At 39.4% G+C, this 22,173-nt stretch overlaps 1 pseudogene; it reads left to right on the top strand.

Annotated features, from left to right (window-relative positions):
* Positions 1 to 683: 683 nt before the first annotated feature.
* The window catches only part of LOC136833030 (uncharacterized transmembrane protein DDB_G0289901-like), a 78,600-nt pseudogene continuing 57,110 nt past the window's right edge, over positions 684 to 22,173 (top strand).

Raw genomic sequence — 22,173 nt, 5'->3', positions numbered from 1 at the left:
AAGACTGGGTCAATGGATGAAAGATGAAAAAAGCATGTTACTCAATGTCTGTTTCCTATAGATGGATGGATGGTTGCCAAGTTTGACCAGAAATTTGGTCCCATTTAAATTTGAGCTTATCCATACGAGAACTTACCAGGCTACAGTAAGAAACTTAATCGTGCACCACTATGCATTCGCCAACGAAAGTCTCTGTCCCATGATCTCTTTACCAAGTGTCTGCAATTTATAAAACAAATATTTTGAATATATTATTAATGAAATCAGGAAGACGACGTGCTGTAACATATCCACTTTCAATAGGAATAAAAAATAAAATATTTTGTATTTGCCGTCAGTCTATTATTATTAAAAACTTCGTGACTAACAACATTTTACAAGACTCCATGCAAAGCATTCGAGCCCGTCTACGTCATGAAGTGGTATAAATGTTTGCTACTACATGCATGTGCAGTACATGCATACTTGTAGTAGTAAAAAGAAAAAGTTTGGCGATAGATGGCACCACTGCACTGAACATATGTTGGCAGCACTGTAAATAGCAGACGATAAATTATTATGTTCGAATCTTTGTACTCTTTATATTTTAATTAAGATATGAGAGTTCATCATGTGTAACATGCATTTACACTCCTGAAAAATCGGACGCTGCAAATTATATTATTACGGCGTTACTCCTTCTAATTACAACGTACAACATAAAAAAAGCGCAAATATTACAAATTTACAGATGACGTAATGACCGAACACTAGTTGGGTTTATTTACGTCTGCATATACGCCCAACTACGTCCAACGTTACGATCGTTACTTCACAAATGGTGAATTTTAGGCTTGTTTGTAGCTCTTAACAGTTATGAAATTTAAATTCAAGGAAGATTTCTTGTGAAGTGGGTACCCTGTAACTTGGCAAATATGTCAGCGAAGTGAGAAAAAATGGAGTTATTCGAAACTAGGGCAGTTTGTTAGTTTGTTCGTTTGTGTGTAAACAAACCAGCCAAATGACAATGATTAACCACATATATCGTACAGTGTGTCTAAAATCTTTCCGCTTCTAAGTTTTGTATTAAAATTTGTCACTAAAGAATGTTGCAAGCGCTTTAGTGTACTTTGCAAGATTACAACGCAACAGTGGCTAGCCTTCTCTTGGTAAGGCCTTGAATCCACAGCATCCTAACAATGTGACAACCGAATTGAGAAACATGGGCTAATATCAGGAAAGGGTTAAATGATCAAGAGTTTAGTGTATCATTTAATAATTGCAACGAAATACTATAAGCTATTTTGCTTACCCTAATCTGCTAACAGGCTATCATTAGATGTCTGGTTAACTTCTAGATAGAATTGCTTTGGTTTAGATTCCAGTAAAATTGCAGACTGCTACCGCGCCTATTTCCTAACAGTCGCCGACCGAAAATACACCAAAATGGGCTGTTTTGGCGTAATTTCGGCTATCGTATAATATAGGGAAAGGGAAAAGGCTTTTATCTTATGATAATGGGGGACAGCGGTGGGAAACTGGGTTTTAGGGTGGGGGTCTCTCTGAACTGGAGGCAGGATACCCCCAAAGTTTTTTATTTTCAACAATGCATTATTGTAATATTGTAGTAGAAGTAGCACTTTTAGAGAGGCTGACCTGCCTTAGTCTGTAATTTAACCAGAAGACTTACCTAAATAATACTACCTAACCTCACTTCTCCTTACCCAACTACATGTGCCTGAACCTAAAATGTACTGTACAAAAAGGAATTATAATGTTACTGGGAGGCATTGATATTGTTGTTTTCTGTGGGAGAATCAAGAGATGGGTAAAGGAGGACAACCGCTTGCATGAAAACATGGAGCCTTGTTATGGGATGCTGTACAGGTATTTTCAGCGGATGAAGTGGAATGCTAGATAATTGTCGAATATATCCTCTTTTCATCCATATTTGGATATATACCCCCTAGTGTTCCTCCACCACTGCCACCCAACAGTCACCAATTATCTTTGTTCCCTGTAACATCCATTTATGTATTTGGTTGACTAACGTCTCCCTCATACAGTCCGTTACTGGGACCATAAAAGCTCATGCCCCCAAACCATATTCCTTTTATTATATTTCTGTTTTCCAAATCTGGCCTTGTCAGTTTCCAAAACTTTGCCTAGACCACGAATACAAGTAATAGTACTCTTGATGTGGTGCAACACCACTTTGCAGCAAAACCAGTACCAGTCATTCACAGTATGCCCTGAGATGTTGATATTCAAGACTCCTTCCTGCATCGCGCTTGCCTATGGTGAATTACCAGGACATGTGTAAGATTTTTTTCAATGTTCAAACAGAACTTTTCAATTTGTGTGCCCTTTAACACATACACTTAAATTTGGCACTTGTTTTCCTTTTGAGTCCCTTGTTGCTTTATCTTATTGGACTTGGTTTTTATTGTTTAATTTAACAATACTAAACACTGTGGGCATTTATATTTAAATTTAACAGATTATGCAGTTTTGAGAGCACTGATATCAGAGCTAGAACACAGAACCATGGTGGCAACTGCTTTTGTGAATAAAAATCAAATGGATGAATTCCAAGCCATGTTAAATTACGTAAACGGAAACAAGCATGTGTCATGGCCTGTCATTGGTTGGTCAGGGCCAAAATTTTATTGGAGAATATCTTCTGTCAATTGGAAACAACCCATGCACGCGAGTAGCCATGTAAAGGTCAGTGTCCTGGAACAGCAGTTCTCAAGGGTCGGATGTTAGATAGTACTTATGCATGTGCAGTAGCCATTGACCCGTTTTCTCAAAAATTCCACAACCCACAATCATAACACCATACTAAGAGTATTGTAAGAACACAGGGGAAGAGAGGTGTGTGCGTGTCAGCAGTCGGGACTGCAGAAAGATGAAAAAATTGGGATCAGCAAACTGATGGCATTAGGGTCGGGATAATGGGGTTTCTAGATGTTTTAGAGTACAGAACTGTATGTTGAACAACTTTTCTTCTATAGTGTTTTGCACATAAACGGCTAGTTACCAAGCTAAAGGCCTGTGGTAGTAGTCTGCTATTTACCTGGATTTCTAGATCACTTATGGGGCTAGCCTTAAACATTAATTCCTGGCCAGGATTGTACGCATACTTGGGTAACCAAAGTCTGGCTAGTTCACTTTAATTTGGTATTATTATTATTATTATTATTATTATTATTATTATCATCTTTTTTTTTTTTCTTTTGGTCTATCACAGTCATCCTATTCGACTGGGTGGTTTTTATAGTGTGGGGTTCTGGGTTGCATCCTGCCTCCTTAGGAATCTACTTTTCTCACTATGTGAGCTGTTTCTAGTAGCACACTTTTCAGCATGAGTCCTGGAGCTACTTCAGCATCTAGTTTTTCCAGATTCCTTTTCAGGGATCTTGGGATCGTGCCTAGTGTTCCTATGGTTATGGGTACAATTTCCACGGGCATATTCCATATCCTTCTTATTTCGGTTTTCAGGTCTTGATACTTATCAATTTTCTCTCTTTCTTTCTCATCTACTCTGGTGTCCCATGGTATTGTGACATCAATGAGTGATACTTTCTTCTTGATTTTGTCAATCAATGTCACGTATGGTCTATTGGCGCATATCACCCTATCTGTTCTGATACCATAGTCCCAGAGGGTCATTGCCTGATCGTTTGCCTCAGGTGATTGGTGTTTGTACCACTTATTACTGCAAGCTAGCTGGTGTTTCTTGCACAGGCTCCAGTGGAGGGCTTTTGCTACTGAATCATGCCTCTTTTTGTACTGGTTCTGTGCAAGCGCCGGACATTCACTTGCTATGTGGTTTATGGTTTTGTCTTTCATACTGCACTTCCTGCAGTATGAAAGACGAGACCGTAAACCACATAGCAAGCAAATGTCCAGCATTCGCTTATTATTATTATTATTATTATTATTATTATTATTATTATTATTATTATTATTATTATTATTATTATTATTATTCAGAAGATGAAACCTGTTCATTTGGATCCCACAGGGACCATTGACATGAAATTCAAGCTTTCAAAAATATGGTGTTCATTTGAAAGAAGTAACAAGGTAATAGGAAATACGGAACAAAGAGATAAATTATTAGAAAGGAGAAAATAAATTAACAAATCAATAAATAAATAGCTAAAAATGTAAGTAAATTATTAAAATACAAGAATTGTTCTTGTGTAGTAGTGTGTTACATCTTCACTTGAACTTTTGAGGTTCCAGTTGCACAGCATCCTCAGGGAGACAGTTCCACAGTCCACTGATGTGAAGGATAAAGGACCTGTGGAACTGCGAAGTTTGACAGCAGGCACATTTACTGCATATTGGTGCTGCCTTTCAGCAAATTTGGTTGCTCTCAGCAGCAAAAGAGGCTTAGGGATCAATTGTGAATGTGAAAGATCTCTTTTTAAAATACAACTTATGAAAAATTGACAAACAAGAGACCATCTGTCGATGGTCCAAGTCATGACTGCTAATGTTGGGAAACAGAACCTACCACACAAACCGCTCTATCTAAAAGAGATAAATCACTGGCAGAAGTAGACATCCACACTGAGGAACAGTATTCTAGAAAGGGAAGGGCAAATGACCTAAAATGTACAATACCTTGAAGGTAAGGACGGGGTGGAAAATCTGTACGAGATCTACTAATCAGTAGTATTTTCATTTAACCAGAGTTCAGCCTCACACCCCACTGACTACACCATTCACTAATTCACTCCATGTTATGATTGACGCTATGGGTAGCTTCATTTCTCATAAATGGATACTTTACTACACCCACAAGTGTTGCATTATTGGTTTACTCAACAATCTTGTTTTCCAGTCCAACAACTATATCACTTGTGTACACTAAAAATAACAGCGGACCAAGAACATACCCTGTGGAACTCCGGACACAATAGGTCATGGGTTCAATAAAGATCCCACCGACAGCAACTCGCTGTTGTCTACCTGTAAGGAAACTTTAAAGTAATTGTAAAACATATCCACCCACTTCAAGATTCTGAAGTTTATAAGTAAGTGCCTTGTGATTTATTAAATCGAAAGCAGCACTAAAATCTATTTAAATTAGTATACACTCAAAAACCTGGCCAAGGCTCTCTTGCAAATGGAATGTCAAATGTAAAAGAGCATCAAAAGAACCTAACTGCTTCCTACATGCATATTGATTATCAGCTAACAATCCCTTTAGAGTCCACATACTTGTAACCTGGCTTAAAAATAATTTTTTTGTATATTTGGGGAGCACAGGGAGAATAGAAATTGGCCTGTAGTTACTTCAGTCTGCAGATATGCCACTCTTTGGAACAGGCAATGTATTATTAAGCTCACACTCATCCACAAAGATACTACATTGACATAAAATTTATAGAATCTGCTAATCTTGGGATGCAATACACTTGAAACCTTTTTAAAACCAAAGGGAAGAAACCATCAGGATCTCCACCCCAGCTTTCAAGATTATGAAGAATTTTCTTAACATCCCTAGAGCTAAATGCAAATTTTGTAAGGATACTGTAGGTTCAAGATGATATATATTAGAGAAAGGGACACCTCAGCTAACTGCTTAGTGTCAAAAGCTCAATGAAGCAGTTCAGCCTTTACCTTAGGTCTAGTAACCAATCTACCATCATTTGTTAGTAGTGGTGGAATTGAAGATGTGCCTGACCCAAAGAGGGGGTACAGTACTAATTTGGTTCACCACAGATGAGGATGAGTAATTCCTTCAGTCTGGAAAAGGTCACAGTAATAATAATAATGGGATTGTGTTCATAGAGACACTAACCTTTTATTTTACTTATCAACATTACTCATTGTAAGGCAAAGAAAGACTTAAATTTACATTTTTGGATGGTCTGTCAACATGAGTTCTGTGCTGGGTTTAGTTTAAATTTGTTTTAAATTAAGGTTCATATATTAGAAAATGTAACAAAATAGTTTCAGGTTTTAAGGAGTTTTAATGCAACTTTTTTGTTTTCAGAATTCAAGATGCTGTAGTTAGGTATGCGTCGCAGTGGCCCTGTTGGGGGTGGGGGAGTAGGGGGTTTCAGTAAACCTCCTCCAGCCCCTCTTACACATGGGAGCTCAGGTCGAGTGCGGCTTCACACACCGGAGGTCAATGGTTCTTTGGGAAAGGACAGATTTGGGTAAGATTTCAGTTTGTAAACTTCCTTTTCTTGCTGTACTTTAGTTCAAACCATAATGAAGTTGAGAAACATGGGTTTAACTCTGAATGAAGGGATTAAATGTTCAGATTGTAACATGATTTGATTTTAATTGTTCTTACATTAGTACAGTATAGTATATTGAACAAAGAATATCTGCTGAATTATACTTGAGGTTGAGCTCTTGTGGATATAGAATTTCTCTTTTGTGTTGAAGAATTGTGAAACTGCAGTGCATTATTAAGGTGTAAAAATCTTTAAAAGAGGAATGAATTACAGATACAGTAAATCAAATTGCTTCCAGAACAGTTTATGCCTCAGAAAAACTTTATGGTCAGGTATAATTGTGCTGTTCCAGGATTTTTTTTCGTTACAAAGCAGACAATTTCCTATCAAAAAAGCTTGAGTATGGTAAGCTACTTTTCTAAATAAACATGGATGGGAAAGAAAAGAGTTGATGTCATGCTATGTCTAGTAATGTGTGCTCTTACAGAAATACAAACCAGGGCCTTTTATGTAAGATTGCCCTTCAGCACAAGCTGGAGGTGGTTGCTGAACTTGGTTACAAAATAGCTTACTGGTGGTTACAGGTGGTGAATAGGAGAATACCCCTCACTCATCAGCCATTACCTAGCACGTTTTTCTTTGGCTGCTGCCCAGTGATAGGTGGGGGAGGCCAGAGGACTGTTAGCTGGGAGATGGTCTTTAGCTTTAAGGAGGCATCACATAATTTTTCTGGAACTGATGGCTGTATCTCTGTCTGTCCGAAAATTAAGCCTCTGTTGGGGCCCTTATCTTGTAGGTCCTAGACAACAAGACAGCAATGATAGTGTATCCGGAGGCTTGGTTTCTACTCATTTCTTCTCAGTGCATTCACGCTGTCCATCCTGCTGATGTCTCAAGCATGTCAGTGGCACTTGTCAGCAATCTACCCAGTAGAGTCATTCAGATGCCCTGTCGAGACAGATGGCATTTTTGACCAAGTGGATGTTGGACAGTCCCCCCTTTCAAGCAATTGTCAACCTACTTCCATATCTGGAAGTGGCTTTGTTTGCTACATGGGAGAACCATTAACTTCCAGTGTATTTGTCTCCAAACCTGGACACTTGGGTAAAATAGCATGAGATGCATTTGTACAGGTAAAATAGCATGAGATGCATTCCTACATAGATACAAACTCTTGTTTTTTACATAGGATTTTGTTTTAAGTGTGAACTGGAAAAGGCCATTCAAACATATTGACAAGGTAGTCATAGGTGGGGAAGGCCCTGCCCACTTCTGCTTCCGGCTGATGTTGATTACAGATGTCTCTCATGGATCTCTACCTGACTTTTACCATTCATTCTGTTGTTATTAAATATATTCTTGAGTATTCCTTTTCTTTTTGTTACTGTGGGATTGTTTTGATAAGGATCAGACTGATCAGTCACTTGGGCCTGCTTCCTCAAAAAAAAAAAAAAAGGTCAGGTAATGTCTATGAGATACTGCCCAGGGAATAATAAACCCTGTGTCAGTAGTCCTTGTCTGCAGTGTTGGGAGTGGCTGTTCAAACAGTGGGTTAAGTTTGCAATGAATAGGAGGAAGGAACCAAAGAAGTTTTCCCCATGACACCAGAGGAACCCTAGCACCTGACTCCCCTCTTCTAAGCTTCAGCTGGTTGTTCACACTCTTGAGGAGTAGCCTCTCCGTTGGGTTATCCTGCTGAACAAGTTTCAGTGTAGATCCTCGAGAGGGGGGGATGAAGGCCACTCTGGTATCTCTCTTGAGACTTTCAATTCAGAAGATGAGGTTTCCTCTAGCAAGCCCTCCATCTCTGGAAGGAAGTACTGTACCTCATACCAACCTGACTTCTCTTTCAGGTGTGTCAGAGACAGAGAAACTGAGGGAGTTGTGGCCTTCTCTGGGTCTTTTGGGGGGAGTTTAGTGTTTCTTTGCTCAGTTACTTCTCCTATGGGAAAGTGTCTTCCATAACCACCTCTACTGTGACCACGATGACTTTGATGGTTGCTGTGTCTCCAGGCTCCCTGGCTACCCTTACTTATACAGTAACCCCTGCACATTGGTGATGTGTCCAAAGGAGATGGCCTCCTCTGCTCTAGGGGCAGTCCTTCTCCATATGCTCTGGTTGGCTTTGACCACAATATCGGACCTGGCCCAGAAGAAGCAGTCAAAGAGACGCAGAAGGGAGATGTCATCATCCCCTTCATCTTTAGCTTCATTTATTGTCTGGTTCCTCCGCCTCGTCACCTTCTTAAAAAGCTTTTCAGTGGACAAAGAAAAAGGCCTCATCTGGTAGTCCCTGCAAGAATTTTCTCAAGACTTTAAGCAGTCGGTCTTCCTCTGCGGAGAAGGTGGATGGGGGTCATGCTAAAGGTTCTTTGTGCATCGCTGTATCTGGCGCTTCGTGCACAGGTCCAACTTGTATAGCTTCCCCAGATTCCATGGGACCTGTGCTTACTGGTGCAGGGCACACTGTTAGTAAGAACCAGCACGAGCTGGGGAGGATAGAGCATGCAGGTTCTCACCTTTCCTCCACTGAATCTGCTTCTTGGGTGGTGCAGGGATCCTGGGATAGTGACAGAACTTGACCCCTCAGCTTTTGGCCTGTTTTTGTTGTAAGGGGGAAGTAGGAGCCAGGAATTGGGGTGTGATGTTATGTGGATTGTGCTCATTTGAGCAGCTCCCTCATTACCTCAGGTCTTAGGTCTTGGTTCAACTAATTTTGCTAGAGCCTTATTTTACCATTGCTATAGATTTATTTTTCTGCTCTTTAATGCCAGATTTATGGTTGACAACTTTAAACCCTCCTCAGGACTTGCAATTTACCACTCCAAAACTTGTTTGCCATTAGTCTCTAAGAGGACCCTTTAAGACTCCAGTTCTTAGGTCTGGGTAAGAGTTAGGTTCCTTTGAACAGATTCTAAGTCTCCCCCCAATGTGGGTAAAAGGGGAACGCCAAGCATGGGAACTGAGTAGGAGGAGTTTTTGCCCTCACTGATCAGTTGCTGCCCACCTCGAGGGAAGCAGCCCTTCTCTAGCAGGGGACTGATTCCTGCTTAGCTCATTCCTATACTGAGCCGTAGGGGATAGGAAGATGAGAATCCTGTGATAGGGTGAAAAATCCCGGCTTGCTACCTCTATAAATATATCAAAGGCTATCTCAGTAAATATATTATAGGATAATGTTGATGACCCCTGTGATTGAGAGGACATGGCTTTAGAGAATATCTGTATGTTCACACCAACAATTGAGAATGAATGTAAGGAGAATCTGTCATTTCAGAATACAGGCAGTCTCCGGTTATCGGCGGGGATTCTGTTCTGATGGCGTGACGATAACCGAAAATCAGCGATTTTCAGCATTTATCAGCGCCGAAAAGTCCTTCCCAAAAATCGCCGATTTTTGGTTATCAGCGCCTCTGTTAGGTATGTATCAGCACCAATACCCAATTATCAGCACCAACAAGTGGAAATCTGTGATTTTCGGTGCCAAAAATTGCCGATTTTCGTTGCTAGACAAGCGCCATAAAACCGGATCGCCGATGACTGGGGACTGCCTGGACAGACAACAGACAAACACGAAAAATGGTATGATGACTACATTCAAACCTTATGTTCCATCAAATAATTCAGAAAATTTGAATCCTGAACATGTTGATAGTACTACCAAAGTAGTCAGACAATAAATATATACACTAAATCCCATACTTGTTCACTTTAACCACATATTTGGAAGCTCAACTTGGTCCAGATTTTTAATACTAAAAACCAAATTCGTAATAACAGGAGGAAAACTAGAAAACCTCTTGCTATCCAAATATACTACTTCATATATGGCCTTCAGACAGATCAATAGATATGAATTGTTAATAGAAGCAACCACTAGAGCCCAGTCTGAAGCCTGCCAATTCCTCAATGTCCTTAATGGCATCAAGGTAATTTATACAAGACAGGAATAGGCATGCATGTTTGGTCTAGATTTTAGTGCAGGCTTTGTGTGAATCATGAAGCACTTATTTACAAGCTAAGATTATTGGGATAGGTAGATATTTTATTATTTTATGTGAATATTTACTAGGCAGAACCCAAAAGGTCTATTGATGGCCCGTACAGTAGCATTAGCAATATTTTAGGTGTTCCTCAAGATAGTATTTTTGGACTTTTGCCATTTATTACTTATACCAGTGACTTGTGGCAAGGTCTGGAGAACAAAGTAATTGCATGTGATGATGATGTTACTCTTCTAGCTGTTCCTTCTCCTTGCCTTAGGGCTGTTGTTGCAGAATCCTTGAATAGAGATCTGTAACTTATTCATGAGTGGAGTAGGCTTTGGGGCATGAAGCTTAATCCTACTAAATCTCTTAAGTATGATAGGTGGTCAGTCCAGAACAATTTTAAATAGTATGGTTCTAAAGGTGAGTGACTTTTAAGATCTTAGGTGTAAGTTTTGATAGAGCACTGACTTTTGAGAAGCATATACGTAATATTGCTTCCTCTGTTTTTCAAAAAGTTAGTATCCTGTGGAAATATTTTCTAATGTTTTGTGACGAAGCTATTATATATGTGTTTTAAATCTTTTCTTCCTTGTTTAGAGTACTGTTCTCCAGTGTGATCATCTCAAACTCTTGGGTAGATTAATGTCATCGTTCAAGTTTATTTTGCCAACTTTTATTGATGACTGGTGGCACAGATGTAAAGTGAATTCATAAAAGTTACTCTAACAACAAACATCCTGTGCACTCTTCTTTATCTGTCATAGTTGTTTTTGCATGAAACAATAGGCAGGCTTCTGCTGCAAACAGTGTGATGTTTTCTAGCATCAGATTTAATACTACAGTACTGTACTAAGTTTGCTCAGAGTTTTATCTTGATGCTAAAACACTGAATAGTTTGCATAATGCAGTTGTGGAATCTTCTGATCTTCAAATTCATTCCCGCTCTGTGCTGACATCTGAATTTTTATTTTATATTTCCCTGATACTTAATTATTTATCACCTTTTCCTATAAATTGCCTCCCTTTGCAGGCTGATTTCCATCAGGAACCCCCTTGGGTTTATAGTCTTTTGACTCTGTCCATAAGGGCTTTCAGCTGAAGAATTAAAGGAAGAAGGAAAAAAAGAGATAGTATTCAAGGAACAGTGGTTTTACCTCACAACCTAGATGATGATAGTCTCCCTGAAAGGAGAATTTTTTTTTAGATTCCTTAAAAAAATATACCCAAATGTAGAAGATGAAGAAGTACAGTATTTCAAATTCCAAATAGGAAGAACCCTGGAAAGAAATCAAGAATGGAAAAAATTAAATTCGAAGGTCAAAAGTTATTAAAAGGTATTGAAATTGAAGGCCAAAGTTGTAAAGCAATTGCATATGTTCCAAAACCATGACACTGAAAGAAATGTTGGAATACAGTATATTGAAATTACAATTTGCGGTCCCCAGGTTCATGATCAGGTCTTCTGTTGACCTTAACGTATTATCAGTTTTAAGCCGAAAATCGTGATGTAAACCGGAAAATCGTCGAAAATTGTAAAAATCATAAGAAAACCTTTACTTTTAATGCTCTGGGTGCATTGAGAATGACGTAAACTGCATTATTATTGAGTTTTACATCAAAAATACCTTCAAATTATGATTATTCTGCCGTTTTGGGGCCAAATTTCTTCTGTCGGATCGGCATCTGGTATTCTAACCAGACATGCGTGATTAAATGTTGCGAGTTAATTTCTGATTAATATATTTGAAAAGCGTCGTAACCTCGGGAAGTATTTTTAATCTCAGATTCTCGTCGTAAACCGGGGACTGCCTGTATTAGTGAGCAGAACTGGGATGTCTATTAGAGAAGCCATACAAGAACTAAGAGCTAGAGGATTCATAGTCCATTTAGGTTTTCTCTACACACAAATGCTGATTGTCAGAGATAAAAATTTTTCTGAAATCTGTTCAAATACACACATATAATACTATATATAATTTCAAATATACAACCTTCCCTCAAAAAGAGACTATGTGTCAAAGCCAATATGGAAAAATGTCAGAATCAGTACAAGAACATCAAATACTCATGAATTATTAAATGATTTAATTGTAAATAATGAAACACAAAGACAAATATCATTAACAAAAATAGAAGAAATACAAATACCAAAAATGGAAATAAGCTAAAGGTACAAAGAGAATGAGAGAAGTACCCTCTCCTCGTCCTCAAATAAAAAGAAAATAAACAAAGAATAAAAAATGAACCAGTTATAAAAAAGAACTGTCCCAATTATTCTGAATGATTAACTTGTAAATATTATCCCTTCTCCAGTTTTGCCATCAAGAATGAAGAACATCATGAAAAGTAGAAAAGATAATGTTCATGATGAAAACTGTAAGTGCAAAGAATGCCTATAGAAAGAACAAATGGAAACACCATACAAGTGCATGATAATTTATGAGGCCGCCATGATTATTTTGTAAAAGAATGTACCGTATATTTCTGTGCATAAGATGACCTTTAGATAAGACAGGGTGAAAAATTATGGCAAATTTTCATGAATTTATCTCATATCTGTAGTCTAAGACGACTGCTAAATTACAAAACCATCTGTTTATAGGCTAGCTTTTGCAACAACAGGTATCTTATGAAATACTGGTTTTGTAAAGGTGATGTTATTACAAATGCTGTTTTACTTACTGTATCCTTAGAAATTCAAAATAAATGAAATAACAAAGCCGATTCTATGTTTTTCCTACACACGTTGCCTAAAAGGAAAACCATTTTGTTTACGTTTCATCGCCAATCACAAACAACCCCTAACAACAATATGATAATGTACGATAATTATCGTACATAATTATCGTTCATATGACTGAATTACCACAAAATGATAATTCTAAACAAACATGAATATTAATTGGCCATTTATGTTATACTGTACTTCATCAACAATCACAAACTTCTGAAACATTCCGACAGATAAAATTTCTGTATTAACTTACAATGTTTACATTTTTCTCCATATCAATCATGGAACCACTAGTGAAAAGAAGATATGGAAAATATAGGCTATTTTTTAAATTATGCCAATAATATAAGTAAAAATAGCCAAGAATTCAAACAACAAACAATACTGCAAGAACATTGATGTTTGTACATGTAATCACTTTTAAACTGTTATTTACCACCAAAATGATAATGAATTTTTAATGATAAATGAATATTATGTTATCTAAATGTTATTACTACCATAATTACACTACCATTAAAATTTTGAAAGGTCAAAAAATAAAGGTTGCTGTGAGAGCAACCATAATTCGATGTTTACATTTTTCAGCTGGCTCGCATAGGTAAAAGTTGATTCCATTGATATGGAGTTATTCCTGATTGTACAATGAAATATGCCAATAATATATAATGTAAAAATGGTTTTATTATCTTTATTATCAGTTTATTTCATAATGTGAATCTTTTCATGGTTATCGGTGTTTAAGTCTGAGGCTAGCCTATCAATAAACATCACTTAGACAAAAAAAAAGGTTTGATTTTTAGAATGGTAGAATAAGACAACCCCCTGTGTTTAGGGGTGAATTTTAGGATTTAAAGGTCGTCTGTATGTGGATATATATGGTAATAGAAATAAACCAATATATAAACATTAATAAATATAATTAAATAATTTTTGGATCACCTGTTTTATAACAAGAAAAATAATAATTACTGATGGATTTTTAAAGAAAAAATACTAAAGAAAGAGATGCTATTCATTTTTTAATTTCTTTCTCTATCATCCTACTTGAAGATGAATAAAAATAGATTTACAATACATTAATTACCGTACCAAGTCTTTAAATATAAAATTCTTACTTTTAGTAACTTTAATGATTATATAACTGAATAGAAGATGGGAAAATGAAAAACATGGCGTTTTGAACTGAGAGACGTGCAAAAATATAAACACTTTCCTTCTTACAACACACACAGACTCCTGTTCCAGCAGTTAATAAATATAATTTAGCCTGGCAGTCCAGCCCAGGAGGTGGGACACTTGACATAGCTATTTATATACATAATAAAATAATCTTCTGACATAATCTCTAAATCATTAAATATTATCTGCACTGTACCTATAAATAAAATTTGGTTTTACATGATAATAAAACATTTAATTTTTGTTAAAGTTTATCAGGTTTGTGTACATGCCACAGCTATTTATATACATGGCACAGATATTTGTAGTTTACATAATCTTAATCTATAATCTTATAGATTTCCAAATATCAAAAATAGAAAACATCTGCCAGATAAAATTTTCCTGTTAAAGATTTTTATAACGTGAAAAAATTTGTTCCACTGGGCAGACCACAGCACTTTGACTTAACCAGGTGTTCAGGCATCCTGTTTGAGAGCTTCAGCTCTAAAGATGTATTTGTATGTAATCCCTATTTAACAATTTGATTAAAAATTATGGTAAAGTTATCACCTGAACCTGAAATTAATGAAAAGTTACTGATTGACCCAAATATAGTCTTGGAAATACAATTTGGACTACCAATCAATATCAAGACACAGTACGGGTTATCTTTGTAAGTTTTCAACCAATGACTGCAAACCATCTAAACTCTGGCTTTTCATCCAGTCTTGCATCATAAATCAAATTAATAGGAGGTTATAGGAGTCTAGTGTTTTCAACATCATTAAAGAACAAATGGCATTTGGGTGAGAACTCAATTTGCCAGTTAGTTTAGACAACCTTGCCACTTAAAGGTGATGGTTTGTAATTTCCATTTTACTGACAAAATAAATGTTTTTAAAATAAAATGATGATCTAAGAATACAAACCAGAGCCTTTTAGTATACTCCCACCTTAGTCTCACCAGATGGGACTTGATGCTGAAGAGAAAGTGCTAGTTGCCAGACCAAATTAAGACCTTGTTGCAAGCTTCAAGCAACCATTTCAAAGTTTGTATGGGAAACTCTTACATAAAAGGCTTTTATCATTTCTAAATTGGATTGATTCAGATTAATTATGTAAATTTAGGTCAAAATACAAGTTAGTTTAAACTGGCTGTAATACCCTTAAATGTTAAAAGATAACAGTACTAAAACTTGTATTTTGGGGTATGTTAATTTATGCTTTATTCTTAAACCCAGCTAAACATTGTTTATTATATTATAAACCTGGTTTGTTCAATCCACTACAAAATTATTCATTCTTAACACTACCTTTCTTTAAATTTTCTTTTCAGCCAAAGAGCTGAGAGGTTTTTCTTGTTATAAGATGGCTAACCAATGCATCTCATCAAAACAAGAAAGTCTTTTTAATCAGCTTCTACAATACAAGCATGATTAACTAATGTGTTTATCTGCTTATATACAGGTTAGTTAAGATGAATGCAACTGTCTTTTTCAAATGAGTTGTGAGGTACCTTTTGATGCAAAATGCTGCTTTTTTTGATATGCTGTAATAAGATGCATTGAAGACAAGTGTCATGTTTTTATTTGATTCACTATAGTGAGTTTTCTCATAGCAGAACTAGCAAATAATTAAATGTAACTACTTGTTATTTTCTTTTCTTACAGTCTTTAAATACAGTTTGTGGAACAGCTTGCAGGCTGTCACAGTGCCTTGCGCAAGTTTCTACGGAAAATGGGCTTGGGGATCCTTATGTCAATGCTGGTCAAACAACAGCTAACCCTGTACGGGAGGCAGCTGATGCATGGGAGGGTGTAGCTCGTGCTGTTGGTTTCGAGTAACATCAACTTGAAACAACAGATGTTATTTTGTTACAAGGTTCAATTTGGCCAGATATTTCTGATACTGTTAGGAGACAGGAAATTAATAGGGTATGTGTTTTTCACTTTTTTTTTTTTTTATAAAAATGTCCTTAACCAAACTTTTAAATTCTTTGTAGATATAGCAAACTGAGTACCAGTTTCCTACCTATGCAAAAGCAAAGCAGTAATTAACCTTTATGAAACCTTACTTAACTAAAGGGTGGCCCTTGTCTGTCTTGACACACTCCTGTGTGGATACCCACATTTATAATTTTTTTCCACCATCATGTCTTTTCTCTTTTAATTTTCATCATATGAGGATAATAATCATTCATTTTATGGATGTTGTTTTTCTCACCATTTCATACTGGGTTTGTTTTAGGGCTACTAATTACCATCTCTAATGTATATTGAATTTTGGTTTACTTTCACGTTCAAAACTGTAAGATTTAAGTGTATTTCATTAGCCCATCTTAAAAAAGTTGGCAACTATAGTTTTCCCACTCAGTCAGCCTTTCTGTCAGTGTGTCTGTTACACTTATCTTGGTATTATAAATCTAGTGCGAAAGCAGACCATCAAGCATAAATATGCAAGAAGCTGGGGAGGGTGGGTTTTGTGGGCCTGAATCATCAGCAGCCACTGCCTGGATTTTCCCTTATGTCTTAACTTTGGTAAGAGGTCTAAAGGCTGTAATCATTGTCTAATATATGTTTGAGCCTTTTTGCAAGTCCACTTGACAACAGAATAACCAAAGTTTCTATGACTGTGGTTGATCTCCCTTTGTAATTGTCCTCATACCATAAATGTTCAACTACGATTCCTGTAGAGAGAGTTGGCATTCCTCCTCAGGAGGGTACATTTTGACAGTACACATTATTCAATTACATTGGAAGACTGTAGTAATAGTAACCTATCTACAGCCATGAATGGACACTGTCTGCTCTCTGAAGTTAGATTGGCATTAGAGAAATTTTTACTATGCCTACATATTTTTAATAATTTTTCTCATGCAGCCTCCCCTTGAGTAGTCCAAGATGCTTCTCTTAGTACTGAATCCCTCTCTTTTCCTCTTTGATCCGGTTCTAAACTTTTATTTGTTTACTTGGCCATCAACATTTAATTCATTAACCTACCAACTGCCATTATTTGCATCTTTTTCACTTCCTTTACACTACCCCAGGACTGACTAAGTGCAAAACTGCATAGTTGATTCAAGCAACCCTTACCTGACCAGATATATATACAGCTGTATTTCTCCGAAATCCGACAGAAATTATTTACAAAAACTCGCGGCAAAGTGATGGCCAAGGAAAAATACCCATTCCTGCCCGCTGGGGGCCGGAATCGAGAACCATTCCATTTTCTATTCAGATTTTCTCTGTCGCGGTACTGTTAACATCTGTTGTCATACCTCCGCCTAAAAATTTCGTTAACTTGCTTATTCCCACTTAAGTATTCTCTTGACTTTTGGTTTTGATTCTTGGACTGTGGATTGGCTCACGCTTTTTCTGGACAAAACACGGATTTTCCTTTATGACTTTTCTTTCAATATGTCTGGTTCTAGTTCTGCTAGTTTCCGTGTATGTTGCATGAGTGATTGTATAGGTGCAGGCTACCCGAAATTCCATGTTAGCACCCTCCTCAATTTGAATGAGGGGGCATGTTTGTCTTATGGATGATCGAATGAAAAAGTGTGAACCTTTATCGGATGACTGAGCTGGAAGTCTTATGATTCTTATGTTCTTTGTCAAGTTCCGTTTCTGGGGTCAGGAGGTCTTCCCCCAGGAGTGTGTAAAGAAGTCAGGTTATTTCCTCTCCTGATAATCCTAATGTAGTTGATGTTGCACCTGTCCCTGTGGTTTTCCTCTAAGCCTGATGTTGTGTCTGGAAGGGTTGCCCCTGGATCATGAGCTTAGAATTCCATCTGAATAGGCTTGTATTAACAAAGTGACATCTTCTAAAAGTGCTGTGAAGTGTAGTGATCCCCCAGTGTTGTGGAGGCCTGACGGCCCCATAGGTCGTCTAAAGGCCTGCAAGCTGTCAAACTCCCAGGACTCAGGAGAAGGCATTGTAAAAGGCCAAGTAGGTTTCGGGGGTGACCACCGATCTGACGTCCCTTCAATTGTAGGTAAAGTTGTCGTCTCCCAGGCTGCCAGGACTACCCCTGATGCGGGCATTCTCAAGGATTGGTTTTAGCCAGACAGAGACAGTACAGTCCTAACCCGTAAGCTGTGGAACGTTCGTGGGACTCTCGTCCTCTCAAGAGGAGCTGTGTTAAGAGGAAGATCGTCAGTCTTCTTCGTGCCTGCTGGCTATTTCGATGGCTTTACTCAAAGAGGACCAGGATTTCGCCTGATGAGGATGTTTTAGACGAACACAGACGCTAGGGATGAAAGTTGAGAGCCTGTGCTCTGTTCCAACAAAACACGTCCCCGAGGCCCATCGTCTTCCCATAGGATTGTCTCTCCTCCCAGACTTGATTCTTCTCCATCTAAGAAGATTTTGTTGGAGATTAACTGCAGTTGTCTTCTCTTGCTGTAGAGAGGACTCTGATTTCAGGAAAACAGTAAGTTAAAGGACCTTGACTTTGCCTCCTAAACTGATCAAGAGTCTCCTTCTCCTGCTCCACAAAGCCAGGACATCGTCTTTGAGGGCTTGTGTGCGTCGCTGAGTTTATACCTCTCTGGGCAGCTTCAAGTTTCGTGGCTGTCGTTTTGGCGTTAACCAAACAGACCTACTTCCAGGTCCACCGAAAAGCCGCTCTTCAAGACGCTTCTGCAGGGACGCTCGACTAAGGACTCTTCTGACACCAGGGGAGGCCCAGTGTGGGCTCTTCAGGGCCTTTCGCTCTCCAGGACGCTCTTCAGGACCCCTTACGCTCTTCAGGGCGTTACGGAGGCATTCTCTTTCGGTCTGGGAAAAAGAAGATCTGCTGCTTCAGAAGCAATCGAGTCAAAACCACTCTGTTTCGCAGCCCCTAAAGTGTTTTGTTCAGAACCAGCCTAAAAGGAAACCGGCTTGGCGGAAGAGGTTTCTGGCGAGGACGGAAAGACTGCTCACGCCGAGCCCCCCTGCTTCCTCTACTTCCGATTATCAAGTTTTGACCGGATTGTACAGTACTTGTTGGGCCAAAAAAACCTTCCACTCTCTCTCCCGCCTTCTCAGTTAGCTTCTTCCAAAGCAAGGGAGAAAGCTGGTTTTTGAAGATGACTCGGTCCTTGTTTGGCGACCAAGAGGGCTTTCAAGAAAGTCAACGGTGGATGGAGGAGACAGGAAGTCCTAACTGGCAAGACCTCTTTCATAGTGCCTCCAGCTCTAAGCTTTCCAGCAAGGCTGGTATGTGGTATGAGAAGGGAGAAGATCTCAGCCCTAGAGTTCCTTTTCTTCTCAGGGATTTACCAGTCTTGTTGATGAAATCCAGAAGGTCTCATCTGTCTACTGCTAAGGTTTCTTGGACTTTGTCAGAGACAGACCATCATCTGAAAAGGTCTCTTCCGCACCATGGAGGTTAGTTTTAATTTTTGGACTGGTGCTTGGGAGCTTTAGATCTTGCTCTGAGCGCGGTTCATTTCCTGGGGGAGCTCTCTAGTGTCCTTAACTGTATGGACAAGGCAGCATAGGATGGATCTGAAGAACTGGCTGTCTCACTTTGGTATGGGACCTCTTAAAGAAGAGGGCCTTGTTTCATGAACTTGAACAGCTAAGTCTGTCTCTCCTTCCCCAAGGGCAGAGTTATTTTGCGCCCCTTGTCCAACCATCTGTTCCCCAGTCTTTGATTGGGACATCTCCGCAGAAGTCTTAAGTAGGAGAAGGCCACAAGATCTGTTGCTCATTCAACCGAGACGTCCTCCAGCTCCTTCTTAAGGGAAAACTTCAGTTTTGTCCGCCAGGAAGAAGAATTTTCCAGTGGAGGAACTTCTTCCTCAGATCGAAAAAAGCGAGGAAGAGGGTTTCACCAGAGGAGGCCCTCTAAACCTAGGGGAAAAAAAGTGACTCCTTTCGCCTCCAGACACCTGTAGGAGCCAGGAACTCCTTTTTGTGGGAGCCTGGAGAATGGTACAGCCTTCCCATGGTCACTAAGTGTTCTAGAGGAGGGGTTACAAGATCCCCTTTCTCATGTTACCACCAATTTGCTCGGACTCCAGGATCTGTCGCCTATCTTACCACCGAGAGAAGCAACAGATTCTTTTAGATTCTCCTGGAGCAGTTGTTAGAGAAGAAGCCGTGGAACAAGTTCTGAGAGTTTGGATTCTCGGGGGGTTCTACAACAGGCTATTCTTAGTCCCGAAACAGTCGGGGGAGAGTGGGAGTGAGGTCTTGACGGCGTCTTGAATCGCTTTGGGAAAGATTCAAAGATGGAAACACCCCAGTCGGTTCTAGGGGCTTTAAGACCAGGGACTGGATGGTCTCTCTGGACTTACAGGATGCATACTTCCATGTTCCCTGTTTCATCCTCAGTCAAGGAAGTACCTGAGAATTTGTGCTGGGGGACAAGTCTTCCAGTTCAGAGCTCTCTGGCGGGTCTGTGCACTGCGCCCACCCAAAGATTTTCTCCAGGTGAAACGTTGCATAAGGTTTTTTCACCTGGCGGGGAAGGGTGTCGTTCTGTTTCCTGGACGATTGGCTCATCGGAGCCTAGGAGCTCGGGAGAAGTGTCTGGAGGACCTGACTTTGACTTGAATTTGTGAAGTCCCTGGGACTTCTTGTGAACCAAGAGAAGTCCCATCTGATCGACGCATTTTCCATCGTCTATCTGGGGATTCAGATGGATTCAGTGGGTTTTCGGAGCTTTTCCATCCCAAAAGGGCAACTGCAAAGAGTAGAAAAGTTAGTCCTTTCTAGGGAAAGAAACATGCTCGGTGAGGAATGGATGAGTTTGCTGGGGACCATTTCCTCGCTGGAGAAGTTTGTTTCCCTGGGAGGCTCCATCTCAGACCACTCCAGTTTTTCCTGGAGAACTGGAGGATAAGGAGAATCTGGAAGAGAGAAATGATATCTCCTTTATCAGGATCATCTGAAGTGGTGGTTCGACCCCTTAAAAGCTTGCAGAAGGGGTTTCTCTTATCTTCAGAGCCCGACCTAGTGTTGTTTTCCCCAGCTCCAGGGAAGGATGGGAGCAACACTAGGAGGGGGAGGAAGTGTCAGGCACCTGGAGAGGGGAACAGGTGTCCTGGCACATAAATCTCAAGGATTTAAGGTGCTATCTTTCTGGCTCTTCAACCTTGAGGAAGCCCAAGTTTCAGGCAGAATAAACCAAAGTAAATACATGGACAATACCACAGCTCTAGCGTACCTCAACAAACAGGGGGTACAGGATCTCGTTCCCTGTTCATCCTAGCAAGAGATCCTGCTTTGGACTCATGCTCGAAGGGTCACTATTCTCACGAGGTTCATTGATAAACTAAAAAGGAGAATATCCGAAAAGACCTTCTCAGTCGGCAAAATCAGCTTCAACCAGAATACTAAAGTGGACACAAGGAAGGTATGTTTAGAGTTGTGGAGGATAAGCAAATATCCTCTAGTGGACCTTTGCTACGTCCAGGAAGGCAAGACTTCCCTTTATTGCTCTCTGTCTGGCTGAGACCCAGGAGCGTTAGGATGGACGCCCTCCTCTGGGACTGGAAAGGCCTCGACAACAGGCAAACGCTTTACCCTCCCTTCAAGATCCTGGGAGAAGTGAAAAAGGAAGTTTGCAACGCCAGAAGGAGCAAGGAAAAAATGACTTTAATAGCCCCCTTCTGGCCAGCAGCGGATTGGTTCCCAGAGACCTGGAGCCTTCTAGTGGACTTTCCAGAACGCTTCCACTGAGGGTGGACCTTCTCAGGCAGCCGCATTTACATGGTTCACTAACAAAACCTCTTCTGCTCTGAGTCTGACTGCGTTCAGACTAAATTAATGTTGGCCAGAGCAAGATAATTTTCTTGCTGTGGATAAAGGCCATCGCCAATGCCAGGAGACCTTCTTCAATCGGTCTACCAGTACAAGTGGACTGTTTTTAGGAGATGGTGCAGCAGTAAAGGAGTTTCTTTTTTATCGACCTCTGTTTATACAAATAGCTGACTTCCTTTTTTATCTTAGGCATAAGAATAAACTGGCAGTCTCGAAATTAAGGGGCTATAACAGTATGTTATCGGCAGTTTTTAGGCACAGAGAGGCCTGAACTTATGCGACAACAAGGATCTTCACGATCTACTGAGATCCTTCGAGACTGTCAAAATTCCTCAACTCAGGATGC

This window comes from Macrobrachium rosenbergii, chromosome 51, assembly GCF_040412425.1.
Source record: "Macrobrachium rosenbergii isolate ZJJX-2024 chromosome 51, ASM4041242v1, whole genome shotgun sequence".
NCBI classification, from domain to species: Eukaryota; Metazoa; Arthropoda; class Malacostraca; order Decapoda; family Palaemonidae; genus Macrobrachium; species Macrobrachium rosenbergii.
This window is presented reverse-complemented; position numbering and strand designations above follow the sequence as displayed.